Source organism: Marmota flaviventris, chromosome 7 (assembly GCF_047511675.1).
Source record: "Marmota flaviventris isolate mMarFla1 chromosome 7, mMarFla1.hap1, whole genome shotgun sequence".
Lineage (NCBI taxonomy): Eukaryota > Metazoa > Chordata > Mammalia > Rodentia > Sciuridae > Marmota > Marmota flaviventris.
Genome location: NC_092504.1, coordinates 100787724 through 100806090, shown reverse-complemented (window position 1 = coordinate 100806090; position 18367 = coordinate 100787724). Strand labels below are relative to the sequence as shown.

Here is an 18367-nt window from a genome sequence, read left to right as displayed (position 1 = left end):
TTTCCTTGCTCATTGCTGTGATTCTAGAACCTGGACAAGTGGGGGACACACCAGAGACCTGGAGACCCGTAAGGAGTTCTCAATGAGTATTTGGATGAAGGCCCTAACAAGAAAATGAATGTAGACAGCAAGATATGACTCACTATATGGAAGTTTTCTGGATGGGATGTCAGTGGAATTGAGCTCAGGAAGATTAAACTAATGTTTTGCCATATTGACATGAATACATTTGCAGTGTATATAAATGGAAGATGTTCTATTTATCCCCAATAATTTTCTACCATTAGCTCTGTAAGGGGAAAAAGTCGTGGGAAAAGAAAACATGCTCTAAAGAGGAACTTATAATCACCTATGTATCCTGAATCATAGGAGTAAATAGAAATATAAAGGTGCACACCATAGCTGTTTGTTAGTTTTTATTTCAGAGAATTGCTCCTTGATAGGAAAAGGGACCCAGAGAGGACAGAAATAAAAAGAAAATGAATTCAGAGCAAAACTCCATCTAATAGAATCGGTTTTAGTTCTGACTTCAAAATTTCTTGAAGACGGGTTCGTTTGTTCTTTCACTCAGTCGTGTTTTCCTTCCTTCCTTTCTCTCTTTACCCATTCTTCTTTCTGTCCTTTCTGTTCAGCCTTAGATACCTGGAAGCTATCCAAAAAGATTCAGGAATCTGCTTTGAGATTTGGACTGATCTGAGGGATTTTGAAGGAGCTTCTCTTTTAACATATTAAGGTTGTGGACAAGGAAAGTAGAGGGATGTGGAAATAGAGGTGATCCTGAAAGATACCACTCCCTTATCTTCTGTCAGCGAGTATGATCTTCATAGCCGATCTGTGCTATTATCAAGTTTTTATACTAATCCTGCAGCATCTCCCTGGCACAGTAAATACATCCTTGGCTCTCCACATTTTCTTGGTCCTGCATTTATTTTCATTGAACAGAGAATCTCTTCATTATTTTATTAGGTTATCCAACTCTCTAAGGAATATCATAGCAACATCATATTAATAAATCTAATGAGAAGGTGTGAAATCTGCTTGCTATTTATCACATGTCTTGGCCCAGTAATTTCTTAATTCATGAGGAGCACTTCCAAATGCTTTTCTGAAAGTATTTAAGAACTGTCTCCACTTGTTGGCACTGCCTGGCTATCCAGGAAGTGCAGATCTTAAGAGCTTGATACCTTAAAATGACCTTATAGCATGAGAGGATGAGGATCAATTCTCCTCTGCTACTACAGGTCTACTGGGGATTGCACCTGAGTTGGAAAGTGCCACATTCTCCTAAAAACCTCAGAGGTTACCATAGTTAAATGATATTGGGCTGCTGGGTGCCAGGAGTTTCAAAGCAGATTCATCTAAAAAATCAATACAGACACAAGACATTTATTACATTATTCCATTATACATCCATACCTCAAATGTTTAACATGTTGTCAAGAATAATACTTTGAGCTCTTAAACCTTAACCAAATGTAAATGCAGGGATCCACAGAAAATTAAATCTCCAGTGAACCAATATATCAAATTTATGTTTTTTGTTCCTAGTTATTTCAATGACTCTATGAAAAGAAAGAGGGCCTATTCAAATACATACCCAATAATAGAACCATTTTTAGAAGTCATTGACAATACATCAATTAAATGAAGTGTCCTGATTGATTTAGCAACAACATCAACATAGAGAATAAAAGAATTATTGAAAGTAACTGAGGAATATATTGATTTGAAGTAGTTCATTCTGCTTTTTTGTGACAAGTTTGCAAGACAGTGGTATGGCTTAGAATAAGGTGATGAAGTAGCAACATTGAAAGAGGTTTGATGGATAAAAGGGTAGCATGAGTTGTAAATCTGACTACTAATGATGTCCTAGAAGGGATGAAAGTAGGAAAGTGTCTAAGAGCGTTAATCTGTGAGAGGAAACCTTATGTTAGATAAATGCACATTTTATTTGCATTAACCACTAAATTATGTTTAAATAACACCAAAACATTTAAGTAAAGAATATAAAATTCTTGCATGTAGATGTTAGGCTTTTTAAAGTCATGCTATTCACAACAGACCATTTCCTGGATTATTAATGTTTTTCTGTATATGAATTGGCTAGGTCAGAAGAACAATTCAAAAGAAGGAATAATATTAAGGTAAAAAAGCGTGCATTGTACCATGCTTTATATAAAATATTCACCAGGTTATGTTTACTTATTTAGGCTTCACTCTATAGAAATGTCTAAATATTTGAATTACATGAAACTTTGTTCCTCAATATTTTCTACTTCAAATCATACTAAATAAATATTCACGTTCACTAAGGCAAAATTTTTAGGATATTTTAATAGCCCAAATTATAATTAAATGCTTTTAAAAGCATTATTGGATATTCCTCCCCACATTCTAATGATTCAATTTTAATTACTTCAATTATTTTATATTATTAAAACTCACCTACATGTTAGGTTGTGTATTAGGAGTAAATATATGATAACTGTCAGAAACATACATATATACATATGTGCATATCTACACACAAATACATTCAATAACAAGTATACTCAGTTGATATCATTTTTGATCTCTATTGAAATTTTAAAAAGAAAATCACAGGAATATAAGTAGCTATCAAAACACTGTTTTCAGCACCTTTGTCTCAATTTTGACAAAAATTGTACATGTGTGGAATTTGATTTACTCCATTCTGTTCCATGTTTCTCTCTTTCCCTTCCATCTTCCCACCCCTATTGTCCTTCTTCTTCTCTACTGATCTTTCTTTCACTTGTTTATTCATTTTTGATTCATACTTTCTACATATACAAAAATATGGAAAGCTTCACAAATTTGGATGTCATGCCTATGCAGGGATCCTGTTAGACTTCTTTATATCATTCCAATTTTAGTATATGTGCTGCAGAAGCAAGAACTGAAGATAACATTTCTAATATAAGATCTGAGCTCAATATATTTTCAACAACTTTTACTTGTGCATACTTTCTTTAATTAAATTTGACACTTGCATTAAACTTTTAGAAAAAGAAAGCTATCCAAATACTTTTTTTCTAAATATTACAACAAAGAGAGAGACTTTATATTCCTATAAGTCTTATCCACACGAAAAGATATAATGCAGTATGATGAAAGTAGATAAGAATATTATATTACAAATTTGAGCACAGCCCTCAGAATAGCAGGGTTGCTACAGTGCATTGGAAAAAAAAAAAAAAGAAAAAGAAATTTCCCTTTATGGGTAGTAAGTCCATGTTTGTTCGGTGAAGCAGTATTAACATTTTGATAAGAGCAAGATTTAATATGAAATTTTAGATGACCAACAACTTGTATCAAATATTATGCCTTTTTGAGTGGCATATTGCTCTTGCAGAAGGTAATTTCTTTTCCAATTTAGAGATGCTTTAGGACACTTGCAGAAGTGAAGATGCATAGAACTGTTCAGCCAAGTGTGTGAGGCCCAAGCTCTACATGGTGAAAGATATCTAAGTAATAACATTTCTAGCAATTGAAATAAAACATGTTAAAAGTTATCTATACCTGTCAGTTCACTGTGATTGTTGCTCAGATATAAAGTCCTTCTCATGGCATGCATGCAAAAGTCCACTTACCTCTTTGCATAGAAAGCCACAGAAGACACCAGGGCACTCATTCTTCTGATTATCCAGTCATGGCCTCCTTTCTCCAGTGTATGTTGTTCACAGAAACAATTAAGAAATAAAATGTGCGTCTGGCAGGGAAAGATTATGAGATTATGTGACTTTGAAATTTGTTTTCTAGTATTTTACCAAGTTAGTGACTCATAATGTTAGAATGAATTCAGTGCAGAAAAATATCATTACAGGATACACAGAAGTAAGTTTATATTTGCTCAGGAGCTTAGGACTTCTTCCTGTGACTTTTCATTTGTTGTTTTGGTTTCCTTTCTTCAGAGTGACTAGTCATACTAAAAACAAGCCTCCATATTCTGTACTTACAGGAAGTGGGATGAGACCTATTTGTCTCAACTGTGAAACTGGTTGCCTCTTGGAGATAAACTATCTGAAGATACTGAGAGGCAGAATACATAAATAAACAAGATAAACAAAACAGGGTTTTGCTAGGACAACTCTACAGAACCAAAAAATATATATATAATGAATCATTAGTTTTCACTAAACTTTATATACTTAAAACATTGAAATACATGCTAAATTTTGTTTAAACATTTTTTAATACAAAAGCAAAACTGGGATTTTTGTGGTAGAGACTCAATTATGTCACATTCTCCCACACTGCATGCCCTCCACACTCTCCCACTCCTGTCCCTCTAGGCCTTCTTATTTTTGTTTTATTATTCAATTCAAACAGAAGTCCACCTATCAATCTCCCATAAAATTATTTTCCATATATCCCTTGAGCTCTTTTACAGAGTTGAGCACCAGGCTATGTGCTTTATATATGTTCATCCATTTAATCCCTAAAAATTATTCTGAGATTGATAGGATCCTGTTTTATAATGGAGGAAACTGAGCTTTCAAGAGATTAGATTACTTGCCGAAGCTCATGCATCAGTAATTGTTGGAGCCACAAACTGACCTCAAGTCAGTTAGATTTTAAAACTTATACTCCTACAAGCACAAAAACTTTTAAAATTTAATTCTCTGGACTCATCCAAGAGAAAATCATGTTACTTTATGACAGCATTCAGATTAATCACTCCTTTATTCTAGAAGTGCTTCCTAAGTACTGTGGTAAATTCTCTGCAGGAGAGGAAATAAGGCCTAGAAATCTCAGGTTTAAATCCAGTTGGTGCAAATTATTTGAAGTCTCTGTGTTTCAGTTTGTTCATCTATAGAGAGGTAATGATATTCATCTCATGTGTCATTGAGATTTACATATAGTAAGGACAGATTTTTTAAAAATGGATTATTATATTATTGTTAGAAATAGAGTCCTGCACTAATGAGGAAAGAAGAGTGGATAGAGAGTTTAAAATCTGGTTGAGGAGATAAATAACCAATGTAAGGGTAATTTCAGGACAATTTTAATACATGCTAGAGGTGGCAAGCATGTGGTGGAACAGAGCTATATATACGTATATATTATATATATTTACATTTATATTTACAAATATATTACACACACACACACACACCATTTCTAAATAAGGACTAAGAATAATGAAGTATTGAGAGAGAGAGAGAGAGAGAGAGAGAGAGAGAGAGACTGGGAATATATAGAGGATTTCTGAGAGCAGGAGCATTGCAATATGCTGAAGTGATGGATAGTGTGTGAGTTTAAGGGTGTCCATTTAAAGGAGAAGCAGGAAGCTAGACAATGTCTCACTGCCCTAAAGAGGAACTGAAGGGTTAAACTGAAATAGAACCTTGAGGGATTTCTAATTCATTTATCCTTCAAATAAAATAAAGGCTAATGTTCGTTTAGTGTATTCTAGATGGTAGGCACAGTTAGCTCCCTCACCATTATATTTGGGTGGTACTCTTCTTTTTCCTTTTTATATATAAGGAAACTGAGGCAAAGAGATGCAGATAACCTTGCCTAGGGTCGCATATCTAGTGAGCAGCCAATCCAGGATTCCAAATCCATGATTTCAAGCCCTGACAGTTTGCTTCCAGATCATAAGAAGCTTCCAGAGAGGCTTCATGTCAGGATGGGGGTGGGTTACCATGGTGAGGGTGGACTGTGGATCATGACTTAATATTATGTTAGTCATATTTTTCATTGCTATGACAAAATGCCCAAGAAAAACAACTTAAAGAAGGCAAAATTTATTTTGGCACATAGTTTCAATCCAAGGTTGCTTGGCCCCATTGCTGTGGGTTTGCAGTGAGGCAGAGCACCATGGTGGGAAGCATGTGGTGGAACAGAGCTACTTACCTCACAGCAGCCATGGAACAAAGAAAAAGAGAAAATGGCCAGGGACAAGATATAGTTCCAAGGGCATGCACGCAGGAGCAGGAGCCCACTCCCTTCCACAAGGTTCCACCTTTTACAGTTTCTATCACTTCCCAATAGTTCATTCACTTATAAATCCATAAATGGATTAATCTGTTGATGAGGTCAGAGCTCTCATTATCCAGTCACTTCTGTAAAGCCCTACCTTTGAAACTTGCTGCACCGGGGACCAAGCCTTCAACACATTAACCTTTGGGGAAATTCCATATCTAAAGTATAACACATTAAGAAGCAGACACAGGTGCCACTTGTCATGTCAATGGAAGGTGAAGCCCCAAGGCTTTCCATTTAATTCCTAAGAATCAGAGGACCTGAAACTTATCTTTGAGATAAAAAATGTAGATGAATTAATGAGGAATTTTGCTGGTACAAAAGAATAAGCAGGTTGGATTAAAGGACTACGTCCTCCCTCAGTAACAAGAAATCAGAGTGCAGAGACAAGAGGATGAGAAATGATTGTAAATCACACTGTAGAATTCTAAGTAGCTGGGGGCAGGATGAAGTTTGGGAAGGAATGTAGTGTGGAGGCAGAAGATTTTATATAAGATGCATTAATGGGATACAGATGGAAGTTTGGGGAAAATGGAAAGGGAAGGAAGAGAAGAGAGAGAAGCTAGGCCCTACCACGAAATCCCAAAGTCTCAATCTGAATGACAGATAGAATGAAAGTGTTATCAATATTATGCAGAATTAACAAGGTGTAAAAATTAAGGTAAAATGGAAAAAAAAATCAGTTTTTATAATGTTGAGCTAACAGCAAATTTTAACTCAACTATGAAAATATTTCTAAACAATGTTTATCGTCAGAGTTAAGTATTTCCAAATAGAAATTTTAATGAGCTACTTGTTGAAAATAGTTGAGTAATTAAGATACTTGAAAAAACATGAGAAAAGGATATTGGATATATTTCATGTAGGGGGAAAATAGTTCAGGAATGATATTATTTTCTTCTATAAGTTTTCTATATGTGTGAGTGTGTGTATGTGAATATGTAGTGAAAAAATTTATCTTTTCTAAAGAAAGCGAAACAGAAAAAAATTGAAGGTAAGATAAATATTGAAGATTAAATCAGGATATTCTGAAAAATGCCCTTTCTGTATGTATATCACTGAAAATAGAATTTGCAGCTGACTGTGATATTTAAATAAAATTCAGTCAGTGTGACCTGTCATATTATTTTGTGGCTCTAATTTCACTAACTTTGCTGTTGTCATCAGCTAATATCCACAGCATAAAACACCTGTCCCATGAAGCTTGACTTTGGAAAGCCTGGGGGCTTCCTAAATTCATGAAAGTGTGTTATTGAAGGCTTTGACCTTTGCAAAGTCCTGGCTTTCTTGTCTTCACTCCACCTTGGAGTGTCTGTTCCTTGCAGGAGCAAAGGAGTAGTAACAAGACTCTCAAAGCTCAAAAAGTCAATGGTGAAAGCCATTTGAAATGGCATCTTTAGATTCACCTATGATGATTACCTGATCCCTCATTGAGAATCAAGGGGTTATCATAAAGTCCACGTTTTACTGCCTCCTTTCTTCTCCTTCTCCTTCTCCTTCTTCTTCTTCTTTTTTTTAAATGAGGAAACCCCCAAATGATAATCGTAAAGTCCCATCTTTGCTTTCAGTGGTAACCAAGGCAGGGGTTGATATATACAGATTCAGTGGCAAATGAGAACTTCCAGTCTCCTTTCTATGGTTAATACCCAGAATTGATTTTTGTTGAATTTTGTTTAGTTCTCTTAAGTGAGACTTAGCTTGTAACATGGTTAAAAAATTGAATTTCTCCTTTAGTGGTTTTCTTTTCATATATATAAATGTATAATCAGAGGCCTGATTATAAATAGTAACACCTAGGTTAGTAGAAAGCTACCTTAGAGTTACAGTTTCTCTCACTTCCCAATAGTTCATTCAGTTATAGATCCATAGAGGTCAACTTGTACACAGAGCACAAATCAACTCTTAAAAGCACTCAGCTTTCTGAAGAGCCTAGCTAGGGGCTATCGTCCCCAAAACTTTTCACTTAACAGACTTGGGTATTGCCAGTGATCTGCAATGGATTAGTGCTCTGAAACAGGCTGAATTTTATCACAGACCCAGTTAAGTGTCTACAATGATCCTTGTATGTCCTGATATTTGTGCATTGGTAGTCCCCAATCTAAAATGAAGAGATGATACCACAAGAGTTTTAAACACACTGTTTAATTATGTTTTCTCTTCTAGTACTTCTATTTACCATTCATAACTTAGAGGATAAACATTGACTAAAACTACAGAATAAAATCTACAATAGAAAGTTAATTTGACAGGGACAGGGATTTTATGTCTTCCTGTATACTGCTGTATTGCCAGTAGAACAGTGCCTGGCATTTGGCAGGAAACAACAACATTTATTGAACAGTTATATTTTATTCTAATATAAACTTTTAAATAAAAACATTAGAAGTATGTATGTGTATATATATATATATATATATATATATATATATATATATATTGATTATATCATGTATATAATATATATGTGCCAGAAAACACATACACATATACAAGCATATGTGTATATTTGTGTATATATATGTATATATATGTATGTGTGTGTGTGTCTTCTGGCACACACACACACAAACACACACAAACACACACATATGGCTTTGGATAGAATCAACATATTCAAAATAACTACCATAATTATCACTTAACAATTTCTGCATGTTATAGAACTTACATTACTGTACTATTATTTTTTAATGCTCAATATATCTCTGCTTTGCCAGATGAATTACTCTAAAACATGGATTCTTAGTTTTATATATGTTTTAGTCAGCTTTTTTGCTGCTGTGACTGATAGACCTGACCATAACAACTGTAGAGGAGGAAATTTTATTTGGAGGCTCACAGTTTCAGAGATCTCAATCCATAGACAGCAGGCTCCATTCCTGGAGGCTCCGGGTGAGGGAGGATATCATGGCAGAAGAATGCTGCAGAAGAATTAGCACAGTTGGTGATCAGGAAGCACAGAGAGAGCTACTCCACTCTCCAGATACTATATATATATATACACCATAGCCATGCCCCCAATGAGCCACTTCCTCCAGCCACACCCCACCTGCCTCCAGTTACCACTCAGGTAATCCCATGAGGGATTAATACACTGATTAGGTTAAGGCTATCAACTAACAATTTCTCCTTCAAACCTTCTTGCATTGTCTCACATGTGAATTTTTGGGGGACACCTCATTTCTCAACCATAACAATATAGTTTTATTTTTCCTATTTCTGTGATAGGAAAAATGTACTGCCCTTTTCTTGCTCTTTTATGATACTACAAATCTCATTTCAAACACATAGAAAAGCCAATATAATTTAAGAGAGGATAGTGCAGGAATATAATGTCAAGGTGTAGGTGAAACAAAATCTGGACATTGCTGGCCTCTACAGATGTGAATTTTGCTGGTGACTGGATGAGGCCACACAGACCTGCCTGTGCTCCTGTTAGGCTGTGTTGGTAGACAGGTTAAAAAAAATTAAAAGGAAAATTCTATAACTGATTAACTTGTTTTGATATTTACAAATCAGCTATAGAAAACACTCTCTTTTTAAACTATTGCTTAATTATGATTAGTTGATTAAGGTATCAAACATACATAAGTTATCCTGCTGTAGCTAGCATTTTAGTGCTGGAGGAGAATCCCCAGTGTGAGTGTTTAAATTATAGTGCTGCCCAGAGTTTGAGGCATCCTTTACGTAAGCCATAATGGAGCTTTTCTTGCACATTATTTAGCCTCTTGTTGGCTTTGTGAGGATTCATGTGATTTAGAAATAGAATATATGAGTAGGGCCTTCATGGGAATAGTGTGGTGAAAATACTTTTTGCCTTTTTCTTGTTCCTTCTTCCCTTCTGCTTGACCTTGGGTTATACATCTGGAAAGTGGCCCAGAATAGTGCAGATTCTCATGGTCTTCCCTGTCAGACCCACTGAAGTCAAGTTCCAGATATCTGAAAAGAAAAAGAAGTTCCTGACCTGGTTCCCAACCATAAGGTCACCAGGCTCAGACTGCCAAATGAGCCTGAGTCTTTTCATGTGAGCTATCCTTATCTGGAGATGCTTATTTCCCCTCTTGAAAACTGAATATTTTAACATCACACTATTCCTTTCCCTTCTTTCCCCTGGTGTCATTCTTATAATATTTCCTTTGGTTGTACCTGTCTTTTTTCCTTAAATAGTGAAAAGGTCTGTAGTTTGGCTACAGAAGCACAAGAACGAAAGGTTACCTACTCATGTCTAAGCATCAAATGTTACTAGTCAAAGCAGGTCTTAAGAAAACTGTTTTATACAAAATTAAGATAATTTTGCCAGGTGAGTGTAAGGTCTCTGAGCTATGGAAGTTTTTCCAATTAAACCGGGACCTAACCTCAGTTTCTTAGAGGTACTTAGAGAACAAAACTGAAGTCACTAAGAATTTCTGGGGAAAATAATGTGTCCAGGGTTAGAACATTAAAATTCTTATCCAGAAAATGTTCATGAAACAATTTTCATATAAGCCTTTAAATGTCACCCAGTTCTACAAAAATCAAATTGCCAAAGTCTTAATTACACTGTACATTTGCATTACAAAATTATAATCCTATTAAAAAGAGCTCTGACTAAAGGTTCTTGCATATAATTTTTTTCCTTCTTCTCTCTCTGGTAGATATTCAGAGTGAATTGCTTGAGGACAAACATCGATAGTACCAATAAATAACTTTTTCTTTTTTTGTGAAGTACAAAAGCCACACTACTTATCTCAGATTTAGTGTTCAGTATTGGTTACATATTATCTTACAGCTGACTCACAACTTTACCTCAGAAAACCTTACCTGGCGTAAAAAAATCTCTGGTCTAAGGAGTGATATGGTTCTCAGTTCTTTAAGCCACATATGTTTGCAACCTTTAATAATACAATGCATTTCAAAAATAACTTTATATTTTGCATTCTATACAAAAAGGAAAATTGGGGTATATCATTTTTCTTTTCTTTCAGAGTAACAGAAAATTTTCCTCAGGGAAAACAAATCCAAGAACTCAAATCTTTCACCTAATAACTCATTGCAGTGGGCGTATGGCCTTTTAATTGTATCTGCCATTTTATCTGTGGTGACATCCTATCCCACTGGGTCACAACTGCCTACATTTTATGCTAACTTTCTTCCACAAAATTGAAATGGAAATTATTTCTAAAAAGCAAAAGCAAAAAAAAAAAAAATCCCACAATCCAAAAATGTTGGTTACATTTTTAATTATATGTTAAAAGAAATTCCTTTCTCACTCACAAAAGGGAACAAAGGCCTAAATATAAAAATCAAAAATAAAAACAAAAAACTTCTACCAGATAGTTGTCCCTAAAACAAAAATAAAACAACTTGTGAGCTAACAACAAATAACTTTGGTTTATTGTTCAAAGACCAGGTATTTTTACAGAAAATCTAAATGCCAAGAATCCTTGAGTTGGGTGATTGTTAACTAGCAGATACAATATTTAATTGTTGAAGGCATGTCCTCCCCCCAAGGGAAAGGAGAAATATGGATGATGCAGTCCACGTGGGTGATCACTCCTCGGCCTGCCAGACCACATACTGCTCACAACCACAGGCTCTTAGGAGCGGGGCTTTCATAATTTGAACAATGGAACTCCCTGTTTCCAAATGAAAAGGACATTTTATTTTTTTTAACTTAAGTTTCTGAATATTGAATGTTCTCCTAATGCCATTTAAGAGATTAAATATATACAGTTTTCAAAATATGATTTGGATATAAAATTTTAATTTGGTGCTGATGTAGGTACCCAGATACAGGAATGAAGCCTGGAAACCTAGTAACTGTTTATCCCTCAGTGAATTCTTATTTCATGACACACATTTATATATTGGCATTTATTGGTTGGTATTAAATACTATTGATGTCTTATTCTTATTTACAAATTTTCTTATTTATAGTTAAACACGACAGTAGAATATATTTTGACATACATACATGGAGTACAACTTTCTCTTCTTGCAGTTGTACATGTTGTGGAGTTACACTGGTTGTGTATGCATATATGAACATAGGAAAGTAATGTCTGATTCATTCTACTGTCTTTCCTATGCCTCTCTTCCTCCTTCCCTTCTTTCCTGTTTGTCTAATCCAAAGTACTTTTCCCTCCCTCCCTATTGTGATGTCTTATTCTTGATTCACTCTTTCTCCTCTTTGATTCTAATTAGTCTCTCTCTCTCTCTCTCTCTCTCTCTCTCTCTGTGTGTGTGCGCGCGCTATGGTGCAAGTGATATTTCCTGTTTATATTTTAATTTGCAAATTTATATATTTCTAATCATAATGTCTAAAGTTGACTTTGAAGGTTGGTTGTGAAAAATGCAATTATAGAAACAGAACACTTTGCTCTTGAATTTGGAAAATAAAAGCTAATTTCTTCATGGGAAGGGACTAAGGGAAGTTATTACTTGATGACCATGGAGCTTCAGTTTGGGATGGTGAAAATATTCTAAAGCTAGATACTGATGGTAATTGTATTTATTTAATGTCACTGAGCTATACACTTTAAAGTTGATAAAATTGTATATTTTAAGTTATGTGTATTAACTACAGTTTTTAAAAGTCTGTTTGATAATTTATTATTTGAAACAATTCTGGCCAGAAAAATAGAAAGGAAAATAATAATAATAAATTTGTATAATTAAATTCAAATTATGTTTGTTAGAAATATTCTCATGTTCTCAAAATGATGATTTCCACTTTCCAGAATTATCATCCAATAAACATAGCAAATAATGTTTGTTTTTCTTCTGTAATTTACTAACTTCATGAGTATAATTTTCTTCACATTGTAATAGGCAATGCAGAGTTGTATGCATTGGTCTTGAATTCTGGATTTAATATGTGAAATTCTTTTTTCATTGCTTTGATCAGTAATTATATCATTCAGTAATTATATCAATTATAATTGATTTCAACTGACTTTTTTGTTTGAGAATTAAATGATACTTTTATAATGTTTATGTGTATTGTTTTAATTGCTCACTAAAGTATCATTAAATATTTATAATGTCTTATTTGTGGATTTTATACATTTGGCAGAACTCTATATAATTTTATTGTTAGCATTCTCAAAATCTGAGCAGACCAACTCTTGGAAGATTCTCCTTTTCTTTTTCCTTTTTCAGTATCAATCATTTGAGCTCCATATTTGTGTCTTCTCTTTCTATCATGACCTGAACTTGCAATCAATCATAATGACATAAAGGATTTAAAAATCAGGTATGATTGCATTTAAAGTGTACAAATTAAACGTCTTTTTCAACAAAAATAAATACTAAAGTAAACATAAAGTGTCAAAAAGTATCAGTTATATATTTTCTCAATAATACTTGATTACACCAAATGGGAGACAGTATCCTGAAACAACACAGTTAAATTCCTATAGAGTACATACAGTTTATACTTAAATCAGTGACCAATTTATTCTGCTACTTGCTTGGGGAGCAGGGGTAGACAGGATAATGACTCTTCTCACTATTACACCTCATAACCTGAGCATGGAATTGTTTTTCTCCCAGTCTCTGCAAGTTGCTTAAGAGCTCTTAGTTTCCAAAGGAAGGATGCACAATAAGGACAGGACAGGGATCCCAATGCACTGGACTGCTACATGCATTTTGGACTTTTTTGCTTTTGAACCAAGAGGCAAATAAAGGACGTCCAAGTCACCTCTATGGCTGTGGTAATTATCGAAAGAAAATTCTGTCTTCCCTTATAATGGGATATGGCCAACTGTCTCTGAATCCAGTGGGTTCCTTTTAGTATTTCAATTTCATATAATGAAAGTTAATGAGAAACCATACCCAGGCAAACAAAGAAAAAAACAAAAACAGTTAATGACACTGAGGATTTCAATTTTTTAGAAATGAAATTTTTGATCACTTCACCGGGTAAAAAAAACCCCAACCAGTCAAGATCAGGGATAAGATAAACAGGTAGAGAAAAAAGAATAACAACGGCTTCATGGCCTGATTATAGGAATGAGGGATTTAAACTCTTGTGGGCATTTGCTCTTGCTTGTTACATGTGCATGTCACTTTATTGTTTTAGAGAAAAAAAAATGTAGTTTCACTTTGAAGCTTATTTTATTTTTGTTACTGACTCTCCAGGTGCAAATTTGTGTAATTTTTAAGAAGGAATATTAATAATTTCCAGATTGTCACCTACATAGAGCATTATGGTTTTCCCACGGTGTACACAATGACTGTTCACCAAAAAGTCTCACTTTTTTTGTGGGAGAAAGTGAGAGATGAGAGTTTTGTTTAAGTAAGAAATATAATTTGGAAGGCAAAAACAAAAACCAAAAAACAGTAGATGCATAGAAGTTTAAATCCATTCAGAAGGCAAGACATGGAGTAGTCAAGAGGTGGGCCGTGTGGTGGACTGTGTATTCTGGAAGTTTCAAAGCCATCCTCCTCCACACTACATTGTGGTGCTTAGCCTCAGTCTCAAAAGCCCCATTTCTTCTTTGCCAGTTGGTTTGGAGTCAGGTGTTTCCAATGCGGCTCTGAAGGAAGACTGGAAAGCAAGGGTGAGAAGGTCTCGGGTTCTTTATGTAGTTTGCTGTTGGTTCCTGTGAGTCTCTCTAGCAATGGTTCTCCATCCTGGTAATGGCTGCTGTCTTTAGTCCCAGGTTTTTGTTCATTTGTTTTATTTTTCAGAAACAGACCCATTATGTCCCCTCAAAGATACCAGGACCAAAAAAACTGTTTACCTTCCTCAGATCTGTTGGGACAACAGCTTTGTTGGGATACTCTTTCTAGTTCTTGAGGTACCAGCTCCACCTGGTTAGTTCCCCTCTATAAAAGCCTGGGTCACATGTAAACATCTAGGTTATAAAATATATAGGTTGTAAAAATCCAGTCTGTTTTTGTTTATTTGGCAGTAGGAGTGGAAAATCTTTCAGCAATTAATATTTCTGTTATTCAGTTTTTACTTTTTCCCTTTAAGCCCTCTGAAATCTATTTAACAATTTCTCACATTATATTTGTTCTTTGGAAATACATGACTAATTAGTTAAGATTTTCTTTTTCCTGACTAGATTCTGAATACTAGGGAATTAAGTAAAAAGAAAAACATATTCTTTAAAAATATTCAAAGTACATATTAAAATGAAAATAAAATTAAAAATTATTATTATTTTTTTTATTGGTTGTTCAAAACATTACAAAGCTCATGACATATCATCTTCCATACATTTGATTCAAGTGGGTTATGAACTCCCATTTTTTACCCCAATAAAATTAAAAATTATAATGGGTAAATGTAGTATTTAAAAATTACAACTGTTAGTAAATCTTCCATTTCATATTAAAAATAAATTGTATTAAATTAAAAAAAAATTTAGTTGTTTATAGACCTTTATTTTATTTATTTATACGCAGTGCTGAGAATCAAACTCAGTGCCCCACACATGCTAGGCTGAGCCCCAGCTCCAGCCACGGTTATCAAAATTTTTAATAAAAATGATCAGTTCTAGTATTAAGTATCCATCTAGTTATGTATAGACCTAGACATGTGCACATTTAAGAGTAATATAAGTTGTCAAACGTCACAAAATGTTCCTATGTCATTATGCTCAACTACTGTAAATACCACCCAAATTCAAAAGTACCTCCAGAGCCATTGTTTCGTACACAAGCAAAAACAATAAGCGTTTATACTGACACTACTGAGACTCATACTTTGCTACACTGGAATTTATTTCTTCATACTGAGAGGAATGATTAGACAAAAAAGATTAATTAGTCATTTTTCTTATTTGATCAACTTCACTTTTCAAGTTCTTCCCATTAGGAACTTTGTTCTTTTATCTCTCTAGCAGCACAACTTACAAGTCTTCAAGTATTCCTACATAGTGACCTATTTTGAGATCATAGGATAAGAAATGTTTTGAACAGCCAACAATAAAAAATTAAAAAAAAAAAAAAAAGAAAAAAAAAAGAAATGTGGAGAAGCATTTTCTTCAGTACTTTGACAGCAGTACCCAGCCAATGCTGAATGCGAGATCTAAGTCTAGAGTTGCTACATGTGCTTTAATACAGTTGTGTATATGTGTGCATGTGTGTGTGTGTGTGTGTGTGTGTGTGAGAGAGAGAGAGAGAGAGAGAGAGAGAGAGAGAGAGAGAGAGAGAGAGAAGTGAATTTGGGGTTCTATTAGCTTGAAATCAGAACAGGAACTCTTCTTTCCCTGGGGCCTGAGGACTTTATGGGTCACATTAATGCAATGAGGTACTTCAGTGTTTAGTATATTTAATTTTAAGACCCTAAAATCTTTTAAAAATCTTTTCCCTGGCTTTGAGTTCTTTCTTTTTTTCCCCAAGCATCATCTCTCCCTATCAAACTCTTACTTTTTTTTGAGTTTTATTCTCTCTCTCAGATGGTTAAATTTCTGCACACTTCCATGATGTAACCAAGGCTAGATGTCTCTCAAGATGTTCTTCGTTCTGATCTTCCAGCTGCCTTTCATTGATTCCCTTTTCCAAAGCAGCATATGACACACTTGAAGTTTTCACAGTTCTAAAGTTTACTTTGCAATCCACTGAGTACATATGTACCCAAATTTCTATCTTCCTTAAGAAACTCCATTGCAATTGATCAGTTTGCTCCAGGAATCACAACCTGTGAAAACCTCCTGTAGAGTTATACTCCCTCCAGCCCTGGCCTTTAGTAGAACCGAACAATTTAAAGATTCGTTAGGAACTCCAAGTTCCTTCTCACTTTGCAAAAGAGTGAAAAGTCTACTTCTAATGTTATAAAAATTTGAGATCATATTTGCATATCTTGAGAGCCAACAAATCTTCTTTTCTTTAGCTTGTACATCTTGCAGCCTTTCAGATCAAATCAAACTAATACTGAAGTCTTCTATTCTCTTTATTACACATCATGGAGGCAATGGAAGCAAACAGGATTCTCTGTTTCTCAAGAATCCTATTCAAGGAAGTGGGTGAAATAAAGCTTGTCATGTTATGGTGTCTTTTTTTTTCTGTCTTGGCCAATCCTACAGGTTTATCCTTAAGTTTTGCCTCATGTCCGCATCCTGGTCCTTTTCTCTTCTAGTTTTACAATTAATTTTCATAAATGTCTTTATTTTATACAAATATAAATGAATGTATTTGAAAGTATTTAATATAATTTGCTTTCAAATTTTACGTTTTATCCTTCATTATATATAAACTCTGAGATTAATACCTATTAATTATTAACTCTTTTATATGTCTACATTTCATTACTACTCAAATGTAATTATAATGCATTAATTATAAAACGATTAAATACGTTAGGAAACAACAATATGAAACTGAAGATATACACTTTACAACAGATCAAACAAACACACGTTCTTTCTAAGCATTTTACCAAAGTAGTGTTTTTTCCTGTATAAGGTAGATATTAATGAAATAAAGCCTAAAAAAATGAACTTCTTTGTGAATATAATAAACCAGAATATACCAATATTCCATTTGGAGTATTTTAAAAATTTCTGAATAAACTGTTCGAATTTTTTGTATAGTCTCATATTTTCTTTACTATTTGACTATGTCGGATGATAAATAAACTCCATGATTCTGAAGTCAAAATCTTCTCAGGATAATTGCAAAATCCAAGTCTCAAGTTTTGTTGACTACAAACAATATATGTAATCACCCATAATACGTCACTTTGTTCTCAAGATAGAAAGGAATAGTTGAGTTCTTGGACGAGGAATAAGAAAACTTAAGAGGGTGGGAGAATGTGTTCTTTGATAATATAATTTATCCCACCCTGTGTTCATTCACACCTGCACATAGAGCTAAAAAGCACAGATACCGTACTTCACCAATTTGAAAACAACAACAACAACAATAACAACAACAAAGTATCAGAAAGCAATTAAAAATGTAGACATTCAAATTTAATTTGCTCAGGCTTGAACTCTATATTCAGCAATGTGATAAATATCAATAGCCTCTTAGAAAGGTTAGGTAACAAATTCTCTCATTATAGTAGTAAACCCTAAGAAGAAGCCAACTATTCTACGTCATCTCTATGTCAAAAAGTATGCCTTCATGGCTCAAAATAAAACAAATTCTTAAAAAGTTGTTTTCTAAATTCTGTGGCTTAAGTAGAGTCTTGATTCACTTTGGTGGTCTCAGTTGAGTAGTTTCATCTTACTGTGGAAGTCTATCCCCTGTCCTTTTCCAGCCCCCATCTAATATTCTAATTAGGGATGTTTCTTTGAGGTTCTTAATTTATCTACAACTTAAAATGAATTAATTTAAGGTTCAGGTGGAGACACTTATTTATTCCAGGCATTGGAGATTAAAAGTGAAGTTTAAAAATTTCATCTGTTAAAAAAAGACCTGC

General features: G+C 34.2%; 1 non-coding gene across 1 annotated transcript; it reads right to left on the bottom strand.

The window, feature by feature from the left end:
• Positions 1 to 2811: 2811 nt before the first annotated feature.
• LOC114085617 (U6 spliceosomal RNA) lies at positions 2812 to 2914 on the bottom strand. The gene has a single exon (XR_003581507.1). It is a non-coding gene; the product is annotated as a U6 spliceosomal RNA (small nuclear RNA).
• Positions 2915 to 18367: the final 15453 nt, after the last annotated feature.